Here is a 15464-nt window from a genome sequence, read left to right as displayed (position 1 = left end):
GTAACAATTGCAGCTCTTTTTTCCTTCATATTTCAACATAGTTTGTTTTATTTCAACCACAGCACGTATTATTTTGGCATTATAACAAAGAAACCAAGTAACTAGGGCTATGGCCTACTATGACCCACATATACTGACGGAAATTGATTGCCAGACTTTCAAAATATCATCACAACATCTTTGTGGAGCAAGTGTAGCGGGAAATGTCAATCATTGATTGGCGTTTAAACACAACAAAACAACTACAATGATGAAATATTACATTTTTTCGTGTGTGTGTGCCTGCTATTTTCAAATGATGCTAAGAAATGACGAAAAAACAAAAGACTTTGTCGCTTTTTCTTCTTACCATGCAAATGCTGTATGCGAGCACTTTATGTGGTAGCCGTCAAGGCAGACAAAATATGTCTAAATATTTATAGATATAATTATTATTTTGCCTATAGTTTTAAGTTGTTGTCCTCCAACTGACAAACAAAAATACCGGTAGCTGTTAAACCGCTCTTATAAATTTTCCATTGAAATCTTTCGGATATGATAGCAATAAACACTTGAAAATATTGTCTACAAAACTGGTATTATTTGATGTTAATTAGAAATTAAGTTAAAAATCATCTGCAATATGTGAAGGAGAAACTGGTTAATGCCGGATATTAAATGGTTAAATTAGTTCGATATTGAACAACATTAGGAAAAATAAATGTTAAAAGGTTGCATTAAAAATACGAAAAAAAGAAATAAAATGAAACAAAAAAAATTTGTATCATCAAAATAAAAATTTTTAATTTCTTTGGAAAATCCAATTGAAACACGTTTAAAATTATGAGATTTTTGGAATTTTTATCTTCGAAACATTTTTTAAAATGCTTTTGGAATCTTCTCTTAGATTAGCGGAGACCCCTAGTCTAGGCGTAATGCCAAATTTAAACCAATGTAATTGGTTAATTTGAAATAATATGAAATCTATATATGGGACTAAATGAATACGTGAACCCAAATACAGGAATGACGATTTCTACCCGCAGGAAAGGCAAAATATCAAAATTAAGCCATTTCTTGTCAATGATATGACTAATATATTCAAAATACCAAAAACTGAGTGGCACGACACTAACAAAAAATTCAATAATAACATACAAATATAAAAAAGTAAGAACGGCTTTAAGTTCGACCGGGCCGAACTTGTTATACCCTCCACCACGAGTGGTATTTAAGTAAAATGAAACAATTAGTTTTCTTTCGTTTATGAAGAAGACTCAATACCAAATTTCAAAAATTTCGGTTGCTAACCTTTAAAATACCGAAATCAAAACGTCGACCTATACCGACAAATTTCTGGCGTAAAATTTTTAGACTCAAAGAAGACTAAATACCAAATTTCCGATAATTCAGTAATATAATGTGGTTAAAACCTAAAAAATACAGTAAATCAAAAGGTACTCTTCTATGGGGAGGTACCGTTCTATGGGGGCTATATGAAGGCGTGGACCTATACCGACAAATTTCATATGAAATTTTTATACCTCAAATGAGAACTAAATACCCAATTTCAACAATTTCGGAGGAGTATTGAGGCCACAACCTTAAAAATAACTGACATCGGGAGGTACCGTTCTTTGGGGGCTATACGACCCATACCAACAAAATTGTATACCCCCAACGAAGGCTAAGTACCAAATTTCAATCATTTCGGTGTGATAATGAAGCCAAAATCTTCAAATTATTATGGCGTGGACGTGTACTAACAAATTTGTGGGGGAAAGTTTTATACCCCCAACAAAACTATATACCAAATTTCAGCCACTTCGGATGAATATTGAGGCCACAACCTTCAAAATACCGAAAATCGGGAGGTACTGTTCTATGGCGGCTATATCAAGGCGAGGACTCATACCAAAAATTTTAAATGGGAAAGTTGAATACCCCCAACGAAAACTATATACCAAATTTCAGCCACTTCGGATGAATATTGAGGCCACAACCTTCAAAATACCGAAAATCGGAAGGTACTGTTCTATGGCGGCTATTTGAAGTAGTGGACCTGTATCGACAAAATTCTGGGGGTAAGTTTCGTACCCCCAACGAAGACTAAATACCAAATTTCAGCCATTTTAATGGATTATTGTGGCAATAACCTTCAAAATACCGACAAATTTCAGGGGGAAAGTTTCGTAGCCCCAACGAAGACTAAACACGAAATTTCAGCCATTTCGAAGGAATGTTGAGGCCACAACTTTAAAAATACCGCAAATCGGGAGGTACCGTTCTTTGGGGGCTATATGAAGGCGTGACCCATACCAAGAAAATTCTGGGGGGAAATTTTGTACCCCCAACGAAGACTAAGTACCAAATTTGAGCCATTTCGGTGTGATAATGAAGCTAAAACCTTCAAAATACCGAAAATCGGGTGGTACCGTTCTATATCAAAACGTGGACCGATATAGCCCATATGCAATACCAAACATCCTGGGAGTAATAGAAACTTCTATACCAGATTACAAAGCTCTATCTTAAAAATTATATCGACTTAGAAGCTCTATCTTAAAAATTATGGTCGCCGATAAATATTTCGATGTGCTACAAACGGGATAACAAATTTAATTATACCCTCCATATTATGGTGGAGGGTATAATTAGCTGCAAGGCGAAAGAAAATCAAATTCCAAATTATAGTAATGCATAATAAACCTATAGAAAGCTTTTAAATACCCTTAGCTTAGGACTACAAAACAATGACAGGTGAGGGAGGAATTATCGATTTATGCGTATGAGCCCGAAATAAAAAAGAAATCGACCTTATGGGTCCTCAAAGGCGAGCAAAATACAACGAAAGTTGTTCGCGGAGGAAGCACATCGCCCCTTTCTTTGGCAAAACTGTCCATGTACCGACATCGGCTCAAACCAGAGTCTTTTTTACCGACAAAACGAAGAATTGATGGTTCATCTGCCGTATAGCCTTGACTTCCTTTCATTCCCGCACATCAAGAAAAATGCGCAGTCAACGATTTTCGTCGCCAGAAGACGTTGTTGACACGTTCAAAACCCATGTTTTGGAAGTGCCTCAATGGAAGTGGAAAAATTGGTTCGATAATTGGCTTGAGCGCATGCAAAAACAAAACAACAAAACCATTTTTGATAATAAATATTCGCTTTATCATTATTAGGTCACAAATATAAGTAGTAGCTCTAGTATAGAAGCGTGTTAAGAAATATGACTTTCCCATAAAAGAAAGAGATAACAAAAGTCGAGACCGATATGTTTCCTCCGCTGGTTAGCAATATCTGAAATTCGTCATTAACCAGATCTTCATCTTAGGGTCATTTCTGGAGGAGAATCTAAAGAAGTAACTTTAAGATTCGTATTCTCTTACTTCATTCCTACACATTCTAAGATGTTGCGTGATAAAATGTGCAACCGAAGCTCAGATATACTTCCTGGAAATAGTAATTGGGATAGCCCAGCGACTTTTTCTATAACTCGAGTGTTTGAGCACTTTTGGTAACACAATTGGGACCAATTTAATGCGCAGAAGGTACTCCCAAAGCAGGTATCCTCAAAATACGTAATATCGGGAGATACCGTTACCATAACATGGACAGATAAGCCCATATTCGAACTGGGCCTGCCTATGGAAAATACACTCGGGTGCAAAAGTATAACGCTCTAGCTTAATTCTTGCGGCCGCTAGGGTGATACAACAAACGGACATGGCTACATTGACTTAGAATTTGTTTTTATCTGATCAAGAATATGGTAACATGGGGCGGTTTCGCCACTGGGGCGCCTTCACCAGCGCCGATTTTCTTGAAAACTCTAACTGCTAGAAAAATTCCGTTAAAGAAAAAATTTTTCGTTTAACGAAGATCTTTCATCTCCCAAAAGTTGGCATTTCTATCAAATATATGATTGCTGATGCACGCGGTTTCATGTTTTCGGGGTATTGCGAAAAATATTCATGGTAGGTATATTTTGTGATATCTTGTATACCTTTTGTGATATCAAAATTATATTTTATACCGTTAACAGACAACTACTGGAGAATATAAATCCAAATAATTTGAATGATAAAAGTAATTATAAATGTCAATATATTATATTATGTACTATGTAGGGGGTGGGGCGGCTACGCCGTGATAGGGGTGTAGTGGGTTAATGTGAGAAATATGTTAGGTTCAACTTAAATTGTTTATGCTATTGATATACCACACTATAATGTGAAGTTGAAATCAAATATTGTGCTAAACCTATATAATTTGGCAATATTTTAATTTTATACCTAAATTCAAGGTACATACATCTATTAACGGCTGAATATGTTTATTTTTGTAAATTTTAGAATCATTTTTGATTATTAAATAGAAAACATGTTCCTTTTATGCATAATATTGATATTTTAGGAGGAAGTATGGTCAACGCCAGTTTTAGAGTCCGTTGATGTATGTCCTATGTCGATGGCGAAGCTACCCAATTGGTGGGGAGGCTTCGTTACGTTTTAGACATTTTGTAAATTCTCCAAAATAATATTTTAAAAACAAAATTATAATCATTTGTATAAAAAAAATTTAAAGTCAAGATATGCTAATATTTTTACCAAAAATAATATTTGGAAAAACTTTTATGGTGTCGATATGAGAACATTCTGAACAAAAACGTGGCGAAGGCGCCCCATGTTGCCATACATATGGGAATTTCTGAGTGAAATCGGACACTTTTTTAAAATGAGGTTATTAATTTCCTTTATTAAATTATTTTGTTGTGGTGATGCTGCTCATCAGCAATATATTTCAGTATATTTTTAGATTTTTTTTTTGTTTTTGCTAACGGTTCTAGCTCCTTCAAAAATTCGAATTCTGTAAAAACTATATGCAAAGAAATATTCATAACTTGTTGTATATTTTGTTGTTTTATCAGCTATTTAATAAAAAATAGAAAACAATTTTGCACAGTGGGATTGAATGCAATTTTCGTGATGTAATATTTAAAATAAATTTTTAACAATGATTGTACTCTTCGATTTTCTTGATTTTTTTTGTATTAATTCAGTTTTTTACGATCTATTACAAAAATTGTAAGTCCTTTTTGGGAATGGGATTGGAATTATTACTACGTTTTATTATTTTTTTAAAATTTGTCAATGCAATTTTTCCTTTATACCAGTGTGAAACATTTGTTATTTTAACAAAAAAAAAACTAAATTAAATTTTTTAACATTGGTTTTGTTGTTTTATTTAGGAATTTATCTTAAGAACCTTAGAAACTGCCTCATTTTTCGATTTTGAGAATGAATTAGCAATTATTTCACCATCCGAGCAATAGACTAACTAAATTAATAATCAAATAAAAACAGCTCGGGAATTATATGACTGGGCATCCGAGCCGAATAATCTACCAAATATTGAAGTGATATTTTTTCAGAAGATGACTTTTTTATATATGACTTTTTTATATATAAATTCCTAAATAAAACAACAAAACAAGTGTTAAAAAATTATTTTTTTTATTTTTTGGTAAAACTACAACAAATGTGTCACACTGGTACAAAGGAAAAATTTTATTGAAAATATTAAAAAATGAAGAAAAAAATAGTTATCATTCGAATCGCACTACCAAATAGGACTTATTTTTTGTAATTGAGTGTAGTTTAATACAAAAGAAATCAAGGAAATTGAAGAAGGCAAACATTTTTAAAAATTGATTGATTGATTGATTGAAAATTGACCACTAGGCATTTTTTTCTATTTTTTATTAAATAGCTGAAACAAAACATACAAAAAGAGATTTTTTTCAAATTGGACCAATATAAAAGAAGTTATGAGTATTTCCTTGCATATAGTATTTACAGCATTCGACTTTTGTAAGCGCGATATCTCTGGAACCTTTTGCCAAAAAAAAACTGAAAATATGCTAAAATGTTTTGCTGATAAGCAGCTTCACCACAGCAAAAAATAAGGGAAATCAAAAACGTTATCTTAAAATAGTGTTGATTTCACTGAGAAATCCTCATATATAGTATTTGTTCACAAATATATAATTTGAAAGAGGTCTGCGCGGAGCTTTTTTTTAATACTTAAAAATGATAAACCTTATTTTATTCGTCAATAGGCACAAATTTGTTCATAATTTTTGAAAAAGGTAAAAAAATCATGATCCTATTTAACATTCTGATTGTTAATTCGATTCATGGAGGGCATTTGTTCACCTTCTGCAGATGACCTCTGAGAGATGATTACACTGTTCAACACTTTTAAGGTAATTGTGTGTAAACAATCACATCTGATAGCCAATCACCTCAGATTTGCCCGATGAGCTGAATAACCACCAGCGAAATGATCTTAGCATATTGGTTGGAAGTGTGGGACTTAGCTAGACATCACTTTTTCAATACAAACTCCTTAGGCCAGGATAGCTCAATTAATTCAATTTATTAAAACCCTTAGTTAGAATCTCAAAAATATTAGATTGTTGCATGTTATGAAGCATAGCAAATATAAAATTTTATTTATTTTTTTTTGTATTTTAAACTGCTCTGTATATCTGTATTTTCAAATGGTTTAACATGTTTATCACTTATCATTCTATTTTAATGTTTCGTATCCCAATTCTCAGCTACAATTTTGCTTCACATAAAAAAATAAAATTCCAATTGGTTTCAAGCTAAAAAGAGAAATACGAGGCCTGCTCGAATACTATCTGGCCTAGGCAAACCCGCATGTTACCAGGCGCAATTTGAAAATTTTTTTGGACAGTTTAATAGTTTTTCGCCAATACGTACTCAGGACAATTTGTCATACGACCTTGTGTTGTGTTGTTTACACTGACATGAAAAACTCACTTTGCAAACAAAATGGAATTTGCTTGTGAACATTTTCATCCGACCATTTTTCATAACTTTCGACGTGGATAATCACGGCAAGAGTACATCGATCAAATTAAATCTGTGTATGTCGATAAAGGACCATCCTATATCACTATGAAAAACTGGTTTAATGAATTCAATCGTTGTCGGCACTGGCTAAAAAACGAAGTTCGTGAGGGTCGTCCAAAAGCGGCAGTTGCGCCAGAAAAAATTAAGCCGTGCGTGAAGGGATAATGCAAGATCGCCGTGTTAAATACATTGAGATAGAGTCATCCTTGGGCATTTCTTCAACCAACTAACATTTGATATTGCTTGAATTTCTGGCCGCAAAAATTAATTTTTTCTCGTAAGATCCAGCAAAATTGGACAATCGCTCAAAAAGAGGCTCTTGTGGATTCGTGCAAAGAAATTGGGAATAAAAACGATCGTTGTGCTTCAAACGACGAGTAAAAAATCGTCACAGACGACGAATCTTGGATTTATGATTAGGAGCCCGAAACAAAACCGAAATCGACCGTTTAGGTCTTTGAAAGCCAGCCAAATCCAACGAAAGTTGTTTATGTAAGAAGAACTTCGAAGCAAATGGTCACCTATTTCATGGGAAAAACCGAGTGTGTGTCGATTGTTCGGCTTTAGAAATGTAGAGCGGTTAATTCTGAGTGGTACACAAAAATTTTTTTGCCCAAAAGTCTCCTAATAAATTCGAAAAACGAACAAGAGAAGTCGAATCATTCTGCATCATGACAATGTGAGCTATCACATATCGCTTCAAACGAGCGCCTGTTTGACCGGACAAAACGTGGAATTGATGGGTCATCCGCCGTACAGCCCTGACTGGGAATCCAATGACCTTATTTGATTCCAGCATATCAAGATAAAAAGGCGTGGTCAACGATTTTCGTAGCCAGAAAATTCTGTAAAAGCGGTCGAAACCATGTTTTGGAGGTGTCTAAATCGGAGTGGAAAAAGGGATTCAATAATTGGTTTGAGAGCATGAAAAAGCTAAGGAAACAATAAAACTATTTCTGATGGTAAATATTCGCGTTTTCATTGTTAGGCCAGATAGTTATCGTTCAGCCCGCGTACATTGTGTCCGAAGATAGTAAATAAAAATTCGCATTGCGTTCTGGATAGGGTAAAATTTCAGAACGATATTGGGTAAAAATAGTTCAAAATAAGCATAATATTTAACGACTATATCTCGGAAAACTATTCTAATTTATCTGGAGTAAAGTTAAAGGTAGAGGTTAGAATAAAATAAATTTAAAAGATGAAGCAGTGTATATGGTGTGAGAAACAGGGAATGCATTTTTAGGGAATTTTCATCCGCAGTGCTTGGCAGTTTATCGAAGTACAGGATTAGACACAATTAAAATTCGTCTATTCTTCTAGGTTTATCTACCTCCATCAAATCCCAGCAAAAATACCTCTTAGAAAACACCTTACAAACCGATTATTTTAACAAAGGCGATGTAAGTGGTTTTTATTTGGCCACTAAAAAAAGTAGTTGCTAAAAGGTGTGACTACTTACTAAACTACTCATTTTAGTGGTCAAAATATAGCGACATATTTCTCGTTAAAATAATGGGTTAGTAAAGGAATTTTGTAAGGGATATTTTTGCTGGGATAGAACAAATTTAAATAGTCCCCAGGCAATAAAACAGTATGATATTTAATTGCGTTTATACGTTTCGTTCATACTTTTTCCAAATATTAAGGTAGCTTTAAGTAAATGCTATTTTATAAACTAAGCAAATAAAATTCTTCTTACAATTTAAGCAATATTAATAACAAACTTACCTGTTAATGTTGAAAATTTAACGCTGATAGGTTGTTAAAGTTTTGAGAGTGTGTGTGGTTGGGGGATAATTGGATGATATCAAAGTTGTACGTAGTAGGTTGCGGATATAATCCAAAAATGGCTTCGAATTTGCAAATTATATTATGTTTCTAATTGCAAAGCTAAATAAGTTTTGAGATTTTGAGAGAATAATAAATTATTAAAAAAAAACTTGTTTCAAACACAAAATTATTATTTTAATATTTTAATTTTTAAATAAAATTAGTTTAGCTAATAAAAGAAAACATTAACTTGGCGATTGCTTAACAATCTTTTGAGTTAATAGTATATCTTTTGATGTTGTTGTTATTTTAATTTTAGCTGGCAATTGGCTAAAAGCTATTTTAGTTTGGTTCACTCTGATTTTTTTCTTCGCTTTTCAACTTTAAAAGTTGTTTTGCTTTTTGCTGTTGTTTTTTTTTTTGTTGCTTTCAAATTAATTTCACTTTTTATTGTTGCGTTTACAGAAAATTTGCAATAGCCTTTTAGTGGTTGGTATTGGCTTGTAGTTGCTGGATTTTTTTTCTTTCTTTGTTGGCTTGTTGTTTTTCTTTTATTTTGTTACGTTTCTTTTCTTGTTGTTGTTATTTTCGTATTTTACGTTCAACTTGGCTGTAACAAAAAATACCGTAATCTTACAAGATAACAGGTTTTTCCTTGGGAAATGGGAAAATTGCACGTAAAAGGCAAAAGACGGCCAAATGAAAATGAAACTGATTTTTATGGTGACTTGTTGTTGCTGTGTGGTTTTACTTTAAACAGTTAAAATATTTGTAATTTTTTGTTTAAAAAAAAAAACTTAAATGTTTTATTTAATTTTATACACTTATTTTTTTGTTAAATTACATAACTTGTTTATGCTTACTTTTTTGTGTTTTATTATTATTTTTTTTAATTTTATTTCTTATTTTTTTTTAATTTTTCAAACTTTTGTTTCTTTTTTATTTTACTTTTTAATTATTTTTCTGGTCATAAACAAAGTCGCCACATTATTTTATCTTTTACCACCATCACATATATGGCCTCGTTTTGTTGTTGTTGCTGTTTGATTTTAATTGGGTATTTTGGAATATGGAAATTTTGAAATCATATGTTTGAATTTGAAAAAACAAAAACTGATTCGTTAAAAAACGCTGATCGAAAGTTGGTGCCAACAAAACGCAACGCTCACAATGACTTACGCGACTCAACTGAATTTCCAGCTTGAAATTGTGTGGCCGCTCACCACCAGTTTCTTTTGCACCGTTTATTTCACTTCACTTGTCTTGCGTTTTGTGGTATGTGTGTCGATCACTTCACCGTTGTTTTTGTTTTAACCAAAGATTTGGCTGGTTTCCAATGGTTTGTTCGTTGGCGCTCTCTTTGCCAGCTATGTCATATTTAGCCTTCTTTTGCTTCTCCTTTGCCGTTCGTTGTACGTGCTCCAAAAGTTATATTCGTTTGGTGCTTTATGTTTTACCACAAACAACAACAACTGTATGCATTAATAACTGTCTATGAATGTTTAACACAGACACACACCACACTGCTGTGCCATACGCTCGCTCTCTTAACCATTCTCACAAAGTGGTAATATTGTTTATATGCCATTGGCATGTTACCATGCATTATGGTCTATTCATATTTTGTATAGACGTGTTTCATTGTATGCGTGTGGTCTTGTCTTGGCATGTCTGATATGGTTTAATTCAAATCATTTGCCTTCAAGAAAAGCTCAACACATTTTTTTAACTAAAGCTTTTCTTTTATCTTTGGACAAACTCATAAATGAACAAATTTAAGAGTAAATTTATTTCATTTTACTCTCTTTAATCGATAATTGTTTCAATTTTTTCATTACTAATTATGCATAATGCGTTTGGAAGAACAGGTGCTGCGGGGAAAGTTTTGTGAACACATTTCTTTCATTCACAAGAAATGTTTGATAAGATCAGGTTTTATAAATATTAATGCAGAGTTCTAACATATTCAATAAATAATTAATTATAAACAAATAATAACGGTTCGACTTAGCCGGGCCCAATATTTCACATTTCATCAAAGTTACGATGAATAAGTGTCTGAACCCCAAATAATATAACAAATCGGCGATACCATTATAAGAACATTATACCAAACAATAGGGCTACATTTTCTAGAAAGAATCAATACGGTCGTTTTAAAAATACCGAAAATCGGGAGGTATCGTTCTATGGGGGCTATATGAAGGCATGGACCGATACTGACAAAATTCTGGGGGAAAGTTTTATACCACCAACGTAGACTAAGTACCAAAATTCAGCCATTTCGGTGTGATAATGAAGCTAAAACCTTCAAAATACCGAAAATCGGGAGGTACCGTTCTATGGGGGCTATATGAATGCGTGGACTTATACCAACAAATTTCAGGTGGAAAGTTTTATACACCCAACGATAACTAAATACCAAATTCCAGCCAATTTGGTGTGATAATGAAGCTAAAATCTTCAAAACACCAAAAATCGGGAGGTACCGTTCTATGGGGGCTATATGAAGGCATGGACCAATACCAACAAAATTCTGGTGCAAAGTTTTATACCCATAACGTAAACTTAGTACCAAATTTTAGCCATTTCGGTGTAATAATGAATCTAAAACCTTAAAAATACCGAAAATCGGGAGGTATCGTTCTATGGGGGCTATATGAAGGCATGGGCCGATACCGAAAAAATTCTTGGAGAAAGTTGTATACCCCCAACGTAGACTAAGTACCAAATGTAAGAAGTTTCGGTGCGATAATGAAGCTAAAACCTCCAAAATACCGAATATCGAGAGGTACCGTTCTATTGGGGCTATATGAATGCGTGGACTTATACCAACAAATTTCAGGTGAAAAGTTTTATACACCCAACGATGACTAAATAAAAAATTTCAGCCATTTTGGTAAGATAATGAAGCTAAAACCTTAAAAATACCGAAAATCGTGATGTACCGTTCTATGGGGGCTATATCAAAACGTGGACCGATGTATCCCATTTTCAATACCAACCATCCTGCACGTAATAAAAACTTCTGTACCAAATATTGACTCTCTATCTTTAAAATTGCGAGCTGTATCTTGATTTCAACAGATAGACAGACGGACATGGTTAACATACAAAAAAAAGATTTTTTCAATTTGCACCAATATTAAAGAAGTTATGAGTATTTCATTGCATGTAGTTTTTACAGAATTTGACTTTTCCAAGTCGTGATATCTCTGGAACCGTTAGTCAAAGAAATCTGAAAATATACTAAAATGTTTTGTTAATCAGCAGCATCACCACAGCAAAAAATAAAGGGAAACAAAAACCTCATCTTGAAAAAGTGTCCGATATCACTCAGAAATCCCCATATGTATGTACTGTTTTTAGAACAACAACACACTTCATATTCATACCCTCAGCATTTATGCTAACGAGGGTATATACACTTTCCTAGGGGCAAAAAATTCCTCATCAAAATATTGGTTTTAGACCCCAAATATGTTTGGACGAAATCCGTTTCAGACAATTTGGAGTTGATTTAGCCATGCTCATCCGTCTGTCAGTCTATCTGGCTGGCTGGAGCGCACGATAACTCTCGAACGGATCAACCGATTGGGTCCAAAGTTGGCTTTCGTAATATTTTGTCCAAACTTAGTTTAAGTTCGAAGATGGGTTACCTCGGTCTACTCCTTCCGGTACCTCCCCCACAACATTTCGAAAATGTTTGGAAATTTTGAGCGCACGATAACTCTTGAAGGAAGTAATTTCTGATAAGTTCACTTTAAGGCATGCTCTCGAATCACTTTGAAGCAACTTGCATTCGCTGCCTCAATTACGATGGTAAACTTTTTTTAGGGGCATGTCCATACTTCTACAGAAAACTGGCGAAAAGGTGTCAAAAACCCTATGGCATCATATGTAGTGGCTGGCGAGAACTATAACTCTCGAACTGATTAACTGATTTGGTTCAAAATTTGGCCTTCGTCATATTTTGTCCAAACTTAGTTTCAGTTCGAAGATGGGCAATACCGGTCCACAACTTCCGGTACTTCCCCAATATTTAAAAATTTTACTAAAATGGTATTGGACGGGACAACCAATTTGGTCCATACTTTGGATCTTCTAATATTTTGTCTAAATTTAGTTTAACTTCTAAAATGGTCCATAATGGTCCTCTCCTTAGGGTACCTCCTCCACAAAAGTTCAACATTTGTGTCGAAGTGCAGTTTAGGGTCTGTTCGAAGATCCTTTGGAAATGTATACCGATGCTGTTCGTTGTTGTCCTGTTTACAGCGATATTATGTTTTGCTTTGACAAGTCCATCCTTCCTGGCATAGTGGTCGAAAATTTATACGATGACCCACTGAAAACACTAGTAGACGCGATATCTATCGAAAAGATATGACGCAACTTTGAACTTTAATCCTAATCCACATTTTTGTCATTAAACTCAACATCGGTCATTAAACTCAACTCCAACGAGAAATTAATTTAAAAATTTCCCAATTTCCGATATTTTGAGAGTTTTAACTTCATTATTGCACCGTAGAACGCTGCCTCCCGATTTTTGGTATTTTGAAGGTTTTAACCTCATTACCACACCGAAATAGCTAAAATTTGGAATTTAGTCTACTTTGCGGCTATAAAATTTTCTTCCAGAGATTTGTCAGACAGTTTGCCATTTTGATATATCCCCCTTAGAACCTTACCTCCCGATTATCGGTATTTTAATAGTTTTAGTCTCGTTATCACAACAAAATGACCGAAAATTGGTATTTAATCGTTTTTGGGGATACAAAACTTTTCCCCCAATACAATGGCATCGCCCGATGTTCGCTAATTTGTTAGCTTTAGCAGTATTATTCAATCGAAAAGAACGAAATTTGATATTTAGTTCTCCTTAGAGTTGTATTTTTTATCGTTTTAGTATAGCCCCCCTAGAATGGTACCTCGCGATTTCGGTATTTTGAAGTTTTCAAGCATTATCTTATCAAAATGGATGAAATTAGGTAGTTGGTCTTCTTTGAGGATACAAAACTTTTCCTCATTAATTTGTCAGTACAGTTCCAGGTTATGATAAAGCCCCCACAGAACGATACCGCCCGATTTTAGGTATTTTCAAGATTTTAGCCTCATTATGAAACCGAAATGTCTGAAAGTTGGTATATAGTCTTTTGTGAGTATACACAACTTGCTCCCCGAAATTTGTTACTTCGATCAAAGTGTGATATAGTCCCCATAGAACGGTACCTCCCGATTTTGGGTATTTTGAAGGTTGTGGCCTCAATATTCCTACGAAATGGCTAAAATTTGGTATTTAGTCTACGCTGGGGGGTATAAAACTTTCCCTTATAATTTTGTCGGTATAGGTCCACGACTTTATATAGCCCCCATAGAACGGTACCTCCCGATTTTCGGTATTTTGATGGTTGTGGCCTAATATTCCTCCGAAATGGCTAAAGTTTAGTATTTAGTCTTCGCTGGAGGTATAAAACGTTCCCCTAGAATTTTGTTGGTATAGGTCCACGACCTTATATAGCCCCCGTAGAACAGTACCTCCCGATTTTCGGTATTTTGAAGGTTGTGGCCTCAATATTCCTCCGAAATGAGTGAAATTTGGTACTAAGTCTTCGTTGAGGGTATACAACTTTCCCCAAGAATTTTGTCGGTATAGGTCCACGACTTTATCCCCCATAGAACGGTACCTCCCGATGTTCGGTATTTTGAAGGTGGTGGCTTCAATATTCCTCCCAAATGGCTAAAATTTGGTATTTAGTCTTCGATGGGGGTATAAAACTTCCCCTAGAATATTGTCGGCATAGGTCCACGACTTTATATAGCCCCCATAGAACGGTACCTCCCGATTTTCGGTATTTTGAAGGTTGTGGCCTCAATATTCCTCCGAAATGAGTGAAATTTGGTACTAAGTCTTGGTTGAGGGTATACAACTTTCCCCAAGAATTTTATCGGTATAGGTCCACGACTTTATATAGCCCCCATAGAACGGTACCTCCAGATTTTCGGTATTTTGAAGGTGGTGGCTTCAATATTCCTCCGAAATGGCTAAAATTTGGTATTTTGTCTTCGCTGGGGGTATAAAACTTTCCCCCAGCATTTTTTCGGTATAGGTCCACGACTTTATATTGCGCCAATAGAACGGAACCCCCCATTTTCGGTATTTTGATGGTTGTGGCCCCAATATTCCACCGAATTGGCAGAAATTGGGTGTTTAGTCTTCATTTTGGGTATAAAACTTTCCATATGAAATTTGTTGGTATAGGTCCACGCCTTTATATAGCACCCATAGAACGGTAACTCCCGATTTTCGTTATTCTAAAGGTTGTGACGTCAATATCACGCCGAAATGACTGAATTTTGTTATTAAGTCTTCCAGAGGGTTATAAATTATTCCTGAAAAGAATTAATAGTATATGTCCACGTCTTCCTTTATCCCCCACAGAAGCATAACTCTTAATTTTTGATATTTTTTAGGTTTTAGCCACATTATCTTACCGAAATATCTGAACTTTGGTAACTAGTCGTCTTTGAGTGAAAAAAACTTTCCGCAGGGATTTGTCAGTATAGATCGACGAAATTTGCTGAAATGTGTTTTTCTTAAACGAAAGGAAACTAATTGTTCCATTTTACTTTAATATAAATCGTGGTGGAATGTATAACAAACTCGGCCCGGCCGAACTTAACGCCGTCCTTACTTGTATATATTATACGTAGTATTTACATATATAGAAACTAGCTGACCCGGTCCGCGTTGCTGGCCCGTTT

The 15464-nt window shown here is 34.5% G+C and overlaps 1 protein-coding gene across 1 annotated transcript in view; it reads right to left on the bottom strand.

Annotated features, from left to right (window-relative positions):
• exp (expansion) overlaps positions 1-10011 on the bottom strand; it is a 221567-nt gene extending 211556 nt beyond the window's left edge. The window contains exons 1-2 of the mRNA XM_073989456.1: positions 9563-10011; positions 8658-8819 (exon numbers count right to left, since the gene is read on the bottom strand). The gene's annotated coding sequence lies outside the window, so the exon portion shown is untranslated. The remainder of the gene's footprint in view (positions 1-8657; positions 8820-9562) is intronic.
• Between the last annotated feature and the right edge of the window lie 5453 nt (positions 10012-15464).

This window comes from Musca autumnalis, unplaced genomic scaffold, assembly GCF_047663935.1.
Source record: "Musca autumnalis isolate F117 unplaced genomic scaffold, ASM4766393v1 scaffold_5, whole genome shotgun sequence".
Classification (NCBI taxonomy): Eukaryota; Metazoa; Arthropoda; class Insecta; order Diptera; family Muscidae; genus Musca; species Musca autumnalis.
This window is presented reverse-complemented; position numbering and strand designations above follow the sequence as displayed.